Source organism: Mus caroli, unplaced genomic scaffold, assembly GCF_978045245.1.
Source record: "Mus caroli unplaced genomic scaffold, Mus_caroli_1 scaffold_2, whole genome shotgun sequence".
NCBI lineage: Eukaryota > Metazoa > Chordata > Mammalia > Rodentia > Muridae > Mus > Mus caroli.
In genome coordinates, this window is record NW_028227257.1 from 33,321,317 (window position 1) to 33,337,542 (window position 16,226).

At 42.6% G+C, this 16,226-nt stretch overlaps 1 long non-coding RNA gene across 1 annotated transcript; it reads left to right on the forward strand.

The window, feature by feature from the left end:
- The first annotated feature begins 1,235 nt into the window (after positions 1 to 1,235).
- On the forward strand, positions 1,236 to 3,547 carry LOC110290432 (uncharacterized). The gene is made up of 2 exons (XR_002377437.2): positions 1,236 to 1,389; positions 3,284 to 3,547. It is a non-coding gene; the product is annotated as an uncharacterized LOC110290432 (long non-coding RNA).
- The last annotated feature ends 12,679 nt before the right edge of the window (positions 3,548 to 16,226 follow it).

Consider the following 16,226-nt stretch of genomic DNA (forward strand, 5'->3'; position numbering starts at 1 on the left):
AAGAGCAAATCTTCAGCAGACTCAGGAGAGATGGATGACAGTGGCAAATAGAGAGTTTAACAGTGAGGAGAAGTAAAAATAGAGATGAAGGAGATTAGAGAAGTCTGAGATGAGAGAGTTACTCTGAATGAGAAATATTTAGAGTAGGAACCAGTAAGTAAGAGACAGGCAAGAGGAAGAGTTGAGGAAACATGAGGCTGACAAAGACAGAGACCAGAGTCAGAATCAGAGATGTGCAGTGAGAAAGAAAGATAAACCAGGGTAGAGGTGAACTATGAGAGAAGATAAGTAACAGGATATAGATGTGATAATTAGATAACATCCAAAGGAAGCAAAGTCAAGAAGGAGGAACAAAAAGATATATATATATATAGAGAGAGAACATTATATGAGATCTCCATTACAGTTAGGAAACAGGAGCAAAGAGAGGTAAATAACAAAGACTAGAACCTGAGAATTTGGCACATGCTGATAATGCTAGCACTTAGAAATGATCTGTAAGAAACAGGAGGCCAGGAAATTAAAAAGAGATAAGAGACAAGAGAAAAACTTAAATGAAATGCTGGCCACAAGAGTCAGGAAAACTAGCAAACTTAGATAGTACCTGGCAACTACGGAAAGCTTTTGGCTAAAGATCAATGTGTTTACTGTAAAGAAAAAAGGGGTGCTAACACAGAAGCCAAGTCCTTGGAAGAGGCCAGTGGCCTACCTGTTGAAGCAGCTAGAAAAGAGACTGTGCTTCATATTTCCCCACCGACCAGTGCAAAACAAGTTAGAAAAGTTCCTGGGCAGTGCGGGCTTTTGCAGACTGTGGATTCCAGGTTTTGCTGAATTAAAGAAATAAACAGCCCTATGCCATTAAGACTGCCCTAATGTCGTCCCCAGCTTTGGGCCTCTTAGATGTGACTGAGAACAAAGGTATTGCCAAAGAGGTTCTTACTCAGAGATTGGGGCCCTGGAAAAGACCTGTGGCATACTTGTAAGAAATTAGACCTGGTGACTGTAAGATGGCCTGCTTGTCTGCACATAGTGGCTTCTGGTCAAGGATGCAGATAAATTGACTCTGAGACAAAACTTGGCGCATGACCTAGAAAGTGTGGTCTCTCAGCCCCCCTGACCGATGGCTGACTAACACTCTTGAAAACATTATCCAACCATTCCCCTGACTGATGGACACATTATCAGAGCTTTTTGTTGACTGAAAGAGTGACCTTCGCTCCCCCTGCTGTCCTCAATCTCCCTACCCTACTGCCCGAGACTTCACCTATTCATCACTGCACTGACGTTCTGGCAGAAGAAACTGATACTTGAAATGATCTGAAGGATCAGATCAGCCTTGGCCTGAGAGTTCGAGCTGGTACATGGATGGCAGTAGCCTCACAGCTGAAGGTAAGTGGAAGGCAGGGACAGCAGTGCAGTGGTAGACAGAAAGCTGAACTTGTGGGTCATTAGACCTCTTTATTCCTCATTCCAATGTGGACACGTTGTGGTGGGAAATCTCCCTTTTTCTGCTTTTTGTTATTACCTTTGTCTGTTTAATTGGTATCTGGAGGACAGGGAACAGAGAGCCTGGCTTGTTGGGCCTGCCAAAATCCAGGCTCTGACCCTAATAAAATCATTAACAGTGAGGGATCATTGGTGAGTTCTGAGTAGAGGAGGGAGGTGATTTGGTATAGAGGGGGAAATGTGGCAGAACAGCTGGAGAGGATGTTCTGCAGTAGGAAGCCACAGAAACAAACATGTACCTTAGCCTCCAAGTGCTGGGAACCCCAGGCTGCTGGATGGAGTGGCTTTAACAAATACCTGCCCTCAACTTCAAGACTTGAAATAACCATCCAGCTAACTGATAGCATTTAGGCTGAATACAAAAAATGATGCCAGCATTCCTTAGTAATGTTGCCTCATTTAAAACAAGCAACGTTGTGTGAAAACAAGCAACGTTATGTGACCGGAGAATCACCCGAGTGAGGGACACCTCTCCTAGAGGACCTTCTCACAGAAAGAACCAAATGAATCACTGAAGACAGGTTAATGGGGTTGTAATGATCCCCCTGTACAGGGAAAAGATAGTGCACCTTGCAAGAAGGGGCAAGGCCATCAAGTCAGGAGAACAAAGAAGCTTCAAGTCTTGGGCGTGGTTCTTATTGAGATTGGTATGAAACTGTATTCTGCCCAGGATGACTTGAAATCTGTCCTCCATCTTGTCAGACCAACTGAGGAGGAAACAATGAACTGCATTCCATTAGCGTTGGCTTAACTGCTCAGCCAGCTGAAGACTGGTCAGTGTAGCTCACACTTGGATGAGTGTTTGATGTAGAAGATAGCTAAGCACATTCATTGAAGAATTTACTCTTAGGCTTTGGGCCAGGGAGGCACAGCTATCCACTGCCATCAGTTTGCCTTTTAGCCTGTGGCTGGTTTAAAGCCCCTGCCCCTTGGCTTCTCCCTAATGTCACAGTTACAAGTCCCCACTGTTCTTCTTGTTTGTGTTCATCTAAGCAGCAACAACCACCTGAAGGGGTTATCCTGTGTAGCCATGACTGGCACTAGCACTAGCAGCAAACTTCTTGACTGATTCAAATTTCTTCTTTGTGTGCAGTTCTAGTTTGTTTGTTTTTTTTAACTGTCAGCTTCTAAGGTGGGAAAACGCACTTTTGAAGTATTGCCACTTTGAGGGGTTGCCTTCCTGCTCAATTCCTTAATTCCATACCTTCTGAAATCATTTTATCCTCTATTCTTTACATTCCAGTTCTGGTTTTGTTTTGTTTTGTTTTGTTTTGTTTTGTTTTGTTTTGTTTTGTTTTGTTTTGTTTTGATTTTGCTTGTGATAGAGTCTTGTTATATAACCTAGATCCACTCACTTCAAATTCAAGATTCTCCAGAGGTCAATTTTGAGGTGTCTTCCTCTATTGCTTTCTGCCTTTATTTATTTATTTACTTACTTACTCATTTACTTATTTACTTATTTATTTAGCGACAGGGCTTCTCTTTGAACCCAGAGCTCATCAATTGGGCAGACTGGTTAGATTGACTGGCCAGCGGGCCCCAGTGATCCACTCACTCTCTCACTCTGCCTCCTTTGTGTTAGAAGTACAGGAATGCACTGCCACACCCATCTTAAACTGGATGCTGAGGATCCCAGATGAATTCTTTGTGCTTGTGAAGAAAGCACAGTACCCACTGGGCCATGTCCTTAGCCCAGGTGTCCTCTCATTGAATCAGATTGCAAAGTCTCTTAAATTTGAGTAGTGGACAAACTGACTTGGAGTTTTGTCATCCTTAGCATGCCGGCATTAACTCACCTGGAACCACGTTTCTGTCACTGAGATGTTCACAGTCTTTACACCTGAAAAAAACAAAGCCCATCCATGCAAGATGAAACAATGAAGGGGCAGATGAAGCATATGGACCAGCATGCACAGACTTCACTGAAACACTGAAGGGGCAGATGAAGCATATGGACCAGCATGCACAGACTTCACGGAAACCATAGTGGACTCATTGTTGATCCAATGGAATATCTAAATAAAGTCATTGTGACACGCTCTGGGTTTGTGACCGTTATATAGCTGGGTTGAAAATATTGGTAATTTTGAGATCCTTTTAATGATTTCCAGAGACAAAGGAATAGAGTATTTGAAATTGGAATTGTTTTGGAAGCAGCTTTGACTGCCTGGCTTGACTGTCTATGATAGGAATGTTCAACAAGTTTAGGGTTTATGTTAGAACTGCAAGAATGTTCTCTTTATGAAAGGACACATAAGTGGCAAGGTTAGTTTATAGTAATCAATATTAAAAGAAAAAAAAGCTGGCACTAGGAAGGGAAATGACTTGAAATGACCTCTTTGCAGGCTTTGGAGGGGGCTTTGCAGACTTCTGCCCAGGAGGAGGGACTTCTGCCCAGGAGGAGGGGTCTCTTGTTGACTACTTAGAGAAGGGGAGATGACTTAATACCTCACCCTTGCCCTAGACTCATTCCCTCACAGCAGTGTGGCTTACTTGCTTAAACCTCATGAAGATATACTCTTTGAGGATCTAAAAGCCTAATTTGGTGGAGGGACACTATAGAGATGGCTTAAATAAAGCCTTTGCACAGAGAACATGAGGGCTGGAATTCAGGTCCTCAGCACCACGTAAATACCAGGTGGGCATGGAGGCCTCCCTGTAATCCCAATGTCCAGCAAGCTGCATAGGGTGACCTGTGAAGCTCTGGGTTCTATTGAGAGACCCCGTTCTACATATATACACATGCACATACACCACACACACGCAAAAACAAGCAAACTCAGTAAATCCTGGTTTTACACAGATGTATTGGTATAGGCCTACAGTCCCAGCTCTTATGAGGCTGAGGTCAAAGATTGTGAGTTTGAGCCTACCTGGGCTACATAGTGAAACCTAGTGGGGCTGGGGCAGGGCACAACACCTCAACCCCCAAACAAACAAAATTCCTTGTTCTCTTCTTTAAAAACTGGGATTCCACTGCCAGATAGCTGTTGAACACTGATGGGGGTCAGAGCAGGCACAGGGCAGCTCTTCACAGACTAGTCCTGTTTTTTAAAGATAACACTCCATCTCAAACTCTGCATTTCTTGCAGAGGAAGGAAACTGTCACACAGCCACATAATTCCAGAGGACTGAAGGGATCAGTAGTCTTACAAACACTTCCTTTTTTCAGGAATCACATGGCAATTTTATCTCTTCCAAGGTCAGTGCACTGTATGAACTCCACCTAAGCAGGAAGAACCTCATTTCCCTTGATTTTGTCGCTCCATCAAGAATTTACCTTCCACAACCACCAAATCCAGACACTATTGCATATGCCAGCAAGATTTAGCTGACAGGACTCTGATATAGCTATCTCTTGAGAGGCTATGGCAGTGCCTGGCAAATACAGAAGTGTATGTTCACAGTCATCTATTGGATGGAACACAGGGCCCCTAATGAAGGAGCTAGAGAAAGTAACCAAGGAGCTAAAGGGGTCTTCAACCCTATAGAAGGAACAATATGAACTAACCAGTACCCCCCAGAGCTGTGTCTCTAGTTGCATATGTAGCAGAGGATGGCCTAGTTGGCCATCAATGGGAGGAGAGGCCCTTGGTCTTGCGAAGATCATATGCCCCAGTACAGGGGAATGCCAGGGCCAGGAATTGGGAGTGGGTGAGTTGGGGAGCAGGGCAGAGGGAGGGTATAGGGGACTTTCAGGATAGTATTTGAAATGTAAATGAAGAAAATATCTAATAAAAAAAAAGAATTTACCTTCCAGGAGCTAGAGACATGGCTCAATGGTTAAGAGGGCTAACTGTTCTTAAATTCACAGAACCTGGGTCAAATTCACAGAACCCACATAGTGGCTCACAACCATCTGTAACTCTGTCACTCCGAGTCAGGAGCAAACTTCCCTGAGACACCTCATCAGCTAGGCAGAGTACATCCACCTAGTTCTGGACAAAGGCATTTACCACCATAAGCTTTTTAAAGGCTTGTTGATTCTCCTTGGGTTTCCAAAGATAAGTAAGCCTACCATTGCCCAGACGTCTAGTGGAACCTGGTTCCCTGGAACCAGGGAAGTTCATATCTAGCTCTGGAATGATCTAGAGAAAAGCATCTTTTAGCTTGGGATAATCTTAATTCTCTAAATAAACACTGATTCAAAATTTCCATACTGATAGAGCTTAGGGATAGCCATCTGGCTGGAAGAAGGATTAAGGGACTTCAACTGGAGCCTTTTCAGTATGTTAAGTGGCCCAACATCACTTGAGTTGTATGTTATTTTGGGGTGGCTTTGGAGAGGCACAAGTAGATATTACAAGGAAACTAAGGATGGCACCATCCTTCCTCATGACCCAGACATCCTATAGATAAAAGAATCAGGCAACAATGAGGCTATAACAAAGCCAGTGCAGAGAGACTTGACTTTATCTGGTTTGTTTTTGTAGGCCAATTGGGCAGTCTCCATTAGAAAGAATAACAACCGCTGCTGGATGCAGAGGAAGAGCTGCTGTTTTTACTGTTGTCATTTCTATAAAATCCCCCAAAGCAGGCCCTACTATCCAGACCTGAGCCTGCATCCCCAGATGGTTGTGGCTATAGAAATGCCTCCATCTGTCTAGCCGTGAAACCGTGTTTATCACATCATTGGCCCATCTGCAGAGACTGTGGAATTTATGACTCTCAATAGTTCCCTGAATGGGAACAGATGTTTTATCAGAAATTCATTGTCGAAGAGAAACATTTAATACTGGCAATTAGCAAAGGAAAAAGAGGTCAGACTACCCAATTCAAATGGAGATTCTTCTCCACAGGATGCGTGTGACATTAAGTCACATTGACATAAAGTGAGCTGAAACCTCCTCTGCTTTCCTTTTCTATGTGGATCCAGGAGAGCTCTGGCTGTGATTTGGAGAAAGAAGACCTCTATCAAGAACATTAACACACACATGCACATACACACACATACAACACATAAACACACACACACATGCACACCAGTGAAGAGATGAGCCAAACACCTGAACATCTACTTGGGGAACAGCTGTTGGTATTATAGGATATTACAGTCAATAACCACTAGATTTCTCCCAAGTATTGGGTTGCCTCAGCTCAGAATCTAGGATGAATGAATATTCATCCAAATGGGTCCAGTCCAAATCTTATCACCGCATGGCTCATGATGATTCTTCAGTTCCATGGCTTCTTCACTGAGTTCTGAAGTTGGACACTGTATATAGATACATACAATACAACAGTTGATACTGTGCTGTGCTGTGTTATTCTCTGTTTGGCTGCCTACACATTGATCCTGAATACACACTTACAAGGCCAAAGCCATACTTTAAGCAAATGTCCATCAGGGGTCTATGTAGGGCCTCTTACTGTGTCTCTTCTTTTTTTCCTTTTTCTTTGCCAGTCTCTCTGTACAGGGTAGTTTCCAGAGCGTCAAGGCTTAGAGCCATGAGCTAAGCCATTCCAAAGATAGCTTTCTGCTCTAGCATTTGCACAATCCTCCCACTTCCTCTCCCTGGCAGCATGGTGCTAGACTAGCCGCCATGGACAAGTATAATGACATGTTCTTTGACCAATATTGAACATTTGTTTCCCAATGTAACTGGTGCTTTCAGACATTGCTGGTGAACTACAAAATGGTATAGCCCTGGGGCTAGAGAGATGTGGACCACCAGTTAAAAGCATTTCTTGCTCTTGTAGAGGACCCAGTTTCAGTTCCCAAAATCCACATAGTGGCTCACAACTATCAGGAATTCCAGTTCCAGGGAATCAGAACCCCTCTTCTGACCCCAAAGGTATCAGGCATGCAAAGGCACATGTATTCAAACACACACACACACACACACACACACACACACACACACACACACACACACACCACTCATACACATTAAAAAAAACCCCTAAATCTAAGTTGTTTTTTTTTAATTGCATATACCATAAGGAGAGGTAATCACGTGTACATTTACCCTTTTACCTCATGGTCTTGTGTCATTCTCACACAGTATGACAAACTTGTAAAATGCACATATGCAGTTATTTATTACAGCATGGCTTATGATAGTGAAAGGTTATAAAGAGGTGAAACACCTGCCAACAGGAGACCACTGTATTAAACCAGCACACTCATACAATGGAGTCACTTAAAGGAACGAAGAACATTACAATGGTTAACTTTTGTCTTTATTTTATTTTTATTTTTATTTTTATTTTTATTTTTATTTTTATTTCTAGACAGGGTTTCCCTGTGTAGCCCTGGCTGTCCTGGAACTCACTTTGTAGACCAGGCTGGTTTCCAACTCACAGAGATCTGCCTGCCTCTGCTTCCCAAGGGCTGTGATTAAAGGCATGTGATACCTTGGAGAAGCACAAGAGTTACCTTTCAAGAGTTACCTTAATTGGATTATGGGTACTCTGATTTTTGGTTCAGAATAATTACATTGTTCACAATGTTTCTGTGACGGTATTGTTGGCTGAGAATAACAGCTTTGGAATCAGTGAGCTGAGAAAATCTCCTTCTCTACTGTAGCTGGGTCTCATCTAATTGGTTGAAGGTTTGCAGAAAGCTCAAAGCTTGACTTTTCCCAAAGCCAGGTGGAACCTCTCCTTCCCAAAATTTCCCTGGAATTGAATCACTGGTTTCTCCTTCATCTTAACTCAAATGACTACATCAGCCTTCCAACTGGAAATATATACCATTGGCCTCCTGCGTCTCTTGCTTGCCTGCTTTCCTTAAAGATATTGGGACTTACCAGATTCCATAGATGCATGCAATAAACCATATCTATCATCCACCATTTGCCATCTATCTATCAATCATCTATTTATAATATGTCATCTGTCTATCAATCATCAGCATCAACAGATCCATGCCACACTGATTCTGCTTCTCTGGGGAACATGGACAAATACAAATGTTAACATTCACCACTATGGAGTCATCTCTGGGATAGTTCAAAGTGGGAAGAGGTACATATAACTGGTTAGTGCTTATCCAAAAGTACTGGGGGCTACAGATCTTCTAATATTTTACTTATTATTTAGTGGAAAGATAAATAAGAAAAATCAATAACTTCCTGTAGGAAAGAGTCAACAGGAGGGGAGACATGATAGCAAGTAGCAAGCATCATCTCTTCAACTGGCAAGCATGAAGCAGAGAGAGAGCAACTGGAAATGCTCTAGCTCATAAACTTCCAAAGCCTGCCTCCAGCGACATTCTTCCTGCAGAAAAAACACACTTCCTAACCACCCCCTAAACAGTGCCATCAACTGGGAACCAAGTGTTTATACATGAGCTGAGGGAGGACTTAATTATTCAAACCACCTCAGGGACCATGTTAGAGCAAGATAAAATCTTGTGTTGTCTAGCTTGATGCTCTGCGGGACCAAAGAAACAAGATATGTGATGCAGGAACAAGGCAAGAGGCCATTTGCTTTGGGCTGAGGTTCTGTCTGTTGACCACACAGTCATACTCAATGTTGCTTCCTGAACAAATGGCTGAGTCACTCAGCCTTGGAAGAGAGGTTGAGGCTGCTGAAATGACTCTAAGAAGCAAGCACTTCTCGAATTGGCATAAGTCTGTGTTATGGAATGAAAGTGTTGGTATGGACAAGAGATGGGGCAGTCCAAGCCAAACAATGATCCCACTAAGCCCAGGAGATGGTGAAAATCCAAAAGGCAGAAAATCATACAGACCTGGAAGCCTGTTAAAGTGCAGAACCTTTGCATGCAGAATCCAGCCTTCCTGAACTCCTCAGGAGTAGCTGTCCATGATGTCTCAAGAGAAAACATGAACCGAACTTGTGGTACTTCTTGTGTAGCTTGAGATTGTCACAGACTTTCTGGATAGGGTGGACATCACCCACTGTGGTGACATAAAAGAGGTTAGTAGACACCTCGCTGACTAAGCTAAACCCAGACACAGGAACTAGCCAATCATTTGCAATGAAGTCTTCAGAAATGGGTCAAAGAGACAAAGACATGGTGTTGTGGATAGCCCTGGGGATAATTATATTTGTTGTTAATTCCATTCTCCTGTGAGTGGTTGCAAACAAGGAATGAATCAGCACTCAGGTGATTCCCTGTAAACCTGCTTGCCACCTAAATTTGTAAAATAAAGGAGAGCTGATGATTGGGACAGATGAAAGGGAAGGTGGAGTGGAAGGTGAGGGAGAGAAGAAGGAGAAGATGGAAGAGGGAGAGGATGCAGAGGAGGAGGAGGGAGAGGAGGAAGAGGAAGAAAAGTGAAGCAAAAGCACGTGGCCTGGAGAAACCACAAGTTCTAAGGCGTCTCATAGGTGTGGAAGATGGTAGTGTAGCAGTAGATCTGCTCAACCTAGGCTCACAGCATGTATTCATATTAATTAAGTTGTGTTTTCATTGCCAGGCATAATTGGGTTGGCGATTTACCTCAACAACACAGCACCTTCCTAGGTCTCAGAAAGTCCCCTAGGACGGGACAACCTAAAGAACTGTTCCCAGGGAGATCTTGTACCCATTGTCCAAATGGTAACTTCTTCACTAACATCCCATATTGAATGCTGTCTCACTCATCTCTCTCTCTCTACCTTCCAACAGATACGGACTTCCTCAGGGTCTGCTACTCAGAACACAAAGCCAAACAGTCCCAGGGATCTACAAGCTCTCTAAGCCCAGCAGCTTATAAGAGGGAATCCATGCCCTCTTCCTCGACAAATCACATCAGAAGCACCATGGAATATTGATTCCAGGTGCCAACTCAGCAAGATTAAGTACTAACTGGAGAATAAGCAAAGCCTTACTGTGGGTGTGGCAGTGAAAGCCTAGCAGGGAAATTGGTAGACACTGTAGGAATGGCTTTCCTTCAACCAGGAAGGCACTGTGCAATCTGCTGTAAGTCTGCATAGATCGTTGAAGCTGAGATATACCCTTCTTCTCCTGTACTTGAATATCAGAATGTCAGACTCTGCTACATCTTATCTGAGCTCCAGGACTCCCTAAGCCAATGAGCTCTGGAATCATGGGCTTTGGACCTTGAACAGGAAGTTCCATCTTTATCTTTCCCATTCTGTGGCTTTCTGGACGTGGTCTGAACTGGAGGACTTGACACTCCAGTCTCCAACTTACAACTGGCCTATTGTATGCTTCTGTAGTCATACAAGCCAATTATCTTATACAAGATCCTCTTATTTATCTTTATGCGTTTCTTTCTTTTTAGTTCCTGTCTCTTTACAGAACATGATTAGGGCTGTGTGGAAGTGATCCAGAGTTGTGGACACAGATAGCACAGTAGAACCCAGCTGTTGAATCCTGTAGAGCCAATAGCAGATAGAAGCTGAGCCTTCATGGGGCAGCTGGTGTGTGAGTGTAACCTGAGCTAACCAACAGTAGTCTCCTGCCAAACCCTGTCCCCTCAGAGTTCAGAGTTTTTAAGGGTGCTCTTAAAAAACAAGTCCAAGTTCAGGAAAATGATATTTCTAATGTGACTGTATCTCTAGGCCATAGATATCAGTTCTTTAAACACCCTGGGTCACTTTGACCATTGAGTCTTTGACTGTGTACAGCCTGGTGCTCCTCTGAAGCACACTCTAAGGCAAATGGGTGGATCCATCTGGTATACATATGTTTAGGTAGAGTCATAGTACATTCCTTATTCTGAAGTTAATATTTCATTTTCAATATCCATGGCCCAGTGCATACAATGGCCTCATTGTACAGCATACATAGGCACAATCTCCACATTCATAGGGTTCAGGTTGTCCTTATGACTTTTGTGGGGATTTGCAAAATCCTTAGGAAAAACACCACAGTTTACAGACTGTCTTATGCCCTTCATCTCTGCCATTCATAAAGACATTTTAGATAGTCCCAACTATCACACACAAAGTGATTGCTGGAATGAATGAAGGAGTTCAACCCAAAGCTGGGGAAGGCATGCTCTTATCTTTTTCCCCTTCTTCAAGGCTACTTCTCTGTCTGCTTTTGCTTCTCATTTCTCCTGAACAGTGTCTGTGCTACTTGAAATGCAAGAAAGAATGGAAAATAAATCCTTTGGCCAGATGAAACTCCCACATTATTGACTGCATGGCATCCTGCCTCAGTATATCCTGGAGGAAAGTAAGAAGAGATCTCTGTCTGTTGTGGACAAGAGAAAGTCACTCTGGGGCCAGGAAGGTAGTTCAATATGACATCAGTTCAGATCCCAAACACCTATATAAAAAGCCAGGCATGGCAGTGTGCAGATGTAATACTCAAAGTTAGGAGGGCAGAGACATGGGGATTCTGTAGGGTTTGTTAGCTAGCCAATCTAGCCAATTAGTGAGCTAGCTCCAGGTTCAATGAGAGACTCTGACTCAAAGATAAAGGGGTGGACCAAAGAGATGGACTGGAGATGGGGTACGGTGGGCAAATCACTTGCCATGAAGGCCAGATGATCCAAATTTGACCCTGGGATCTGTAAAGCAGAAGGAGGGAGCTCACCCTACAAAGTTGCCCACTGACCTCCACACGTGTGGAGTAGTGTCTATGTGCTCTGCCATCATAGACAATAATAATAATAATAATGATAAAGAAACTAATAAGTTTGAGACACTATTAAGGAAGACATCTCCATAAAACTTTGGCCCTTCGTGTATAGGTGTATCAACACACACACACACACACTCATACACACACACACACACACACACACACACACACATATACACACACACACATACACACACACACACACACACTCATACACACACACACACATACACACACACACATACACACACACACACATACACACACACACATACACACACACATACACACACACACATACACACACACACATACACACACACACATACACACACACACACATACACACACACACACACACATACACACACATACACACACACATACACACACACACACACATACACACACACACACACATACACACACATACACACACACACACACACACACACACACACGAGAAAAACTCACCCTCGCTGTGTTTTTTCCAGCAGTTATAGGCTGTTTTCTGGCTTCATTCAGAATTGTTACAAATCCTCGGTTTTAGATACCAATCAAGAAGACCTGCTCTTGGTCCACTGACCCATGACTTCCAGTGGTCAAGTGGACTTCCATGGACAAGTGGTGTTGGAGCTTATTCGAAATGCAGAATCTTAGTTCCTTCCTTGTTGTACCAAAAGAAATATTATTTTAACAAGAACCCCAGATAACAAAACCTGATATCTGCAGAAATAAGTAACTAAATAAACCCAACAAAACTCTCTCTGTTAAATGTTCCAAAAAGACAGAGTCAATGGGCTATTTTAGACAGCTTGGAAGTGGGGAAAGAGTGTCAAATCTCAGGCTATTTCTGCAGTTTCTAATACTCTAAAATTCTCTGAATATGAGCTTGGAGAAGTGGTTCCATGGTTAGGATCACTTGCTACTCTTACAGAGGACAAGGGTTCAATTGCCAGCACCCATGTGATGGCTCATAACCATTCATAACCTCAATTCGAGAGGATCAAATGCACTCTTTTGACCTGCTCATGTACCAGGTATGCATGTGGTACACAGACAGACACGCAGGCAGAAAACTTATATACATATTAAAAAACAACACAAAAACATAAAAGGCTGAATCCTTAGATATCCCAGTGAAAACTAGAAATTAAGGGACACAGTATGGGGAGAACAAAGCTTTTGTTTAGTGTGTTCTTAGCATGGGGACAGAGGGTATAGGGAGAACCACAGGTAACATTAGCCCTTATGACCTCACTGAATGCCACCCCAGGGCCAAGAACTCAGAAAGCCTAGAGGTGACAACTTCATCAACCTTAATAAGCTCAGTCACATGCCACGAATTCATATTGCTGTTTAAAATGTTTTTCTTTTCTTGGAAATATTTTTGTTCCTTCTCTTTTTAAATTTGGTTTTGCAGAGCAGAGAAATCTACCCAAATAAATATATTTGTTTTACACTACTGGAAAAATGGAAGGCAGACACATTCATTCCTACAGTGTTCTTTCTGCCTTGCTTACGTTGTTCCCCAGGAGTGAGCATGTCACTAGCTCATGACAGCTCTCGGGGTTTCCTCATTCGACCTGCAACAGTGACTTCAGCAGTTCCCTCTAGACCAGTCATTCTCAACAGGGGGAGACTTTCTTTCCCCACACCCTTAGGGATATTGAACAATGCTTTGAGACTTTGGAAGTTTCACATCTGGGGCTAAGGAGTGGGGGTTGACATCTGTACCTAAAGACAAAGGAACTTGACGAAGGATCTACGGAGCACAGAACATCTATCAACCAAGAGCTGACTCCAAATGTACAAATTGGAGAGGTTGAAAATATCCTGCCCTAACCACATCCCATGGCCACCATAAAGCTTATTTCACAAGGATACCCCCAGTCTGCCCTGCCCAAATCCACCCACACTTCCCTTTCATTTGGGAAGACATGAGAATTTACTAATCACATTTATTGAGTGTATTTCTGAATGTGCTTTATTTGGATTTTCCACCAGGTCCTTTATGCTTTATACCAGACTTAGGAGCTATTAATGGAATTCAACAAATAAGGAAACTGAGACCCAGAGGTAAGGGGTAAAATCAGGATTTGCACGAAGCACACTGTCTGTAAAACTCTCTTAACACAACTCAGTTCTGATTAGTAAATATTTGCAAGTGTTCTCAGGGACAGAATTTCCATAGCCAAATAGTTTATTGCGCCATATCTGAACCCCAGGAGCTGTGGGCATGTGAACAAGGACTTCCCTCCTCAGTACAGAGTGCTCTTTCACAAATACCACTTTGTCCCTGGAGCCTGGCAGATTATGGGAAGGGAAGGAAGAGAGCTGGTGTTCATTCTGGGAAATGGGGGTGTCTGTGTAAGAAACTATGGGGCTGTGTGAGAGCCCAGTAGCTGCTAGCATGGTGGTGGGTAATGGTAGAGAAAGCTGCTCACAGTGTGGCTAGGAAGAAAATAAGACAAGCAAGCAGTACCCCATTATCCTTTCAAGGGCATGGCCTCTGGTACCTAACCTCTTTCCTTTACGCTCCATCTCATAAAGGCTTCTCATCTTTCCAACAGTGCCAAGCTAGGGACTGAGCATATGAGACTTGGGGGACATTTCCAGTTCAAGCTATAACATCATACATCTGACATCTGATGATGAGGAGGAGGAGGAAGAGGAGGAGGAGGAGAAGGATTGAGGATAAAGAATCAAAGAAAGAGAAGGAAGCTGGTCATGGTGGTATATACCTTTAATACCTGCACATGGAAAGTAAACTTTGTGATCCAAGGCCAGGTTCATCTACATAGTGAGTTCCAACCACATAGTGAGACCCTATTTCAAAAACAAGGCTATTTGACAATAAAATACTATACTATTTGAGTCTTACATGTATTATAGGCTTGAATTGGTATCTGAGGCAGGAAAATTATTTCTTTGCACCTAATCTAGGCTACATGGCAAGACTGTCTCAAAAGAAAAGAACAACAAAAACAAACAAAAACCCCCAAAACCCAAACAATAAACACACACACACACACACACCATCTAGTTGTGACACATCTGAGAATCCAGTCCTGTCCTGTCCTGTCCTGTCCTGTCCTGTCCTGTCCTCTCCTTTCCTCTCTCTCCTCATTCTGCCTCAGGATGTAACTCTCAGCTACTGCTTCAGTGCCATGTGCACTACCATGATCCCTGTCATCATGATAATGGATTAAGCCTCTGAAACTGCAAGCAGGCCTCCAATTAAATGCTTTCCTTTATAATGCCTTGGTTATGGTGTCTTTTTAAAGCAATAGAACAGTAGCTAAGACAGTGCATTTCTAGAGGCGCTAAGTACAGGTTAACACAAATACAGCATCAATGCAGGAAAGGAATATGGAAAGCAAAAATCAATTGTTTTTTAAAGTATACATACATGAAAATGTCATAATGAGACATATATATATATATATATATATATACATCACATATATAATTAATATGTTAAGAAAAACATTTCAAAAATGTAAATAATAGAAAAAAAAGTCTGTAAGACTATTCAAAAGTCTACTCTAACTCTAAGAACCTTCTCAAAACAATCATTAAAAACAACCTACTGTTTTTAATGACGTGTATAGACACTGAATTTTTCCTTGCTCCTAAATAACACAATATAACTTTCATACGTCATTTACATTATTTTGAGCATTATACATAATATATGTGTGAGGAAGATGTATACAGGTTCTGTACAAATACAACATTTATATGAAGACCGTGTAAGTAACCCCAATCAACTCATTGGTTCACCAAACTAGATTTTGGTGAGAGAGGAGGCTAGAGCCCATCCCTCAGAATAAAGACACAGATATACTATGTGCTATGTTATGGTTTGCCATAGATTAAAACATTCTATCCTGGGGAAAAACTCATTAAGATTCAGTAAATCTCAAAGACTCTGGAAATTCTTAGAGGAGACTCCTTAAGAGTCAGGAAGTAACCAAATCAGAGGTCTCAGGAGGTCCCTGAAATTGATCAAATGCAGTATGCCTCTCTCTCTCTCTCTTTCTCTCTCTCTCTCTCTCTTTCTCTCTCTCTCTCTCTCTCTCTCTCTCTCTCTCTCTCTCTCTCTCTCTCTCTCTCTCAGATCATACAAGCAATAAAGACTAATGGAGAAAAGCAGACCAACTGAGCTGCCTGAAAGCAATACTGTCCAACCTGTTGAGCTTCCTGAGAG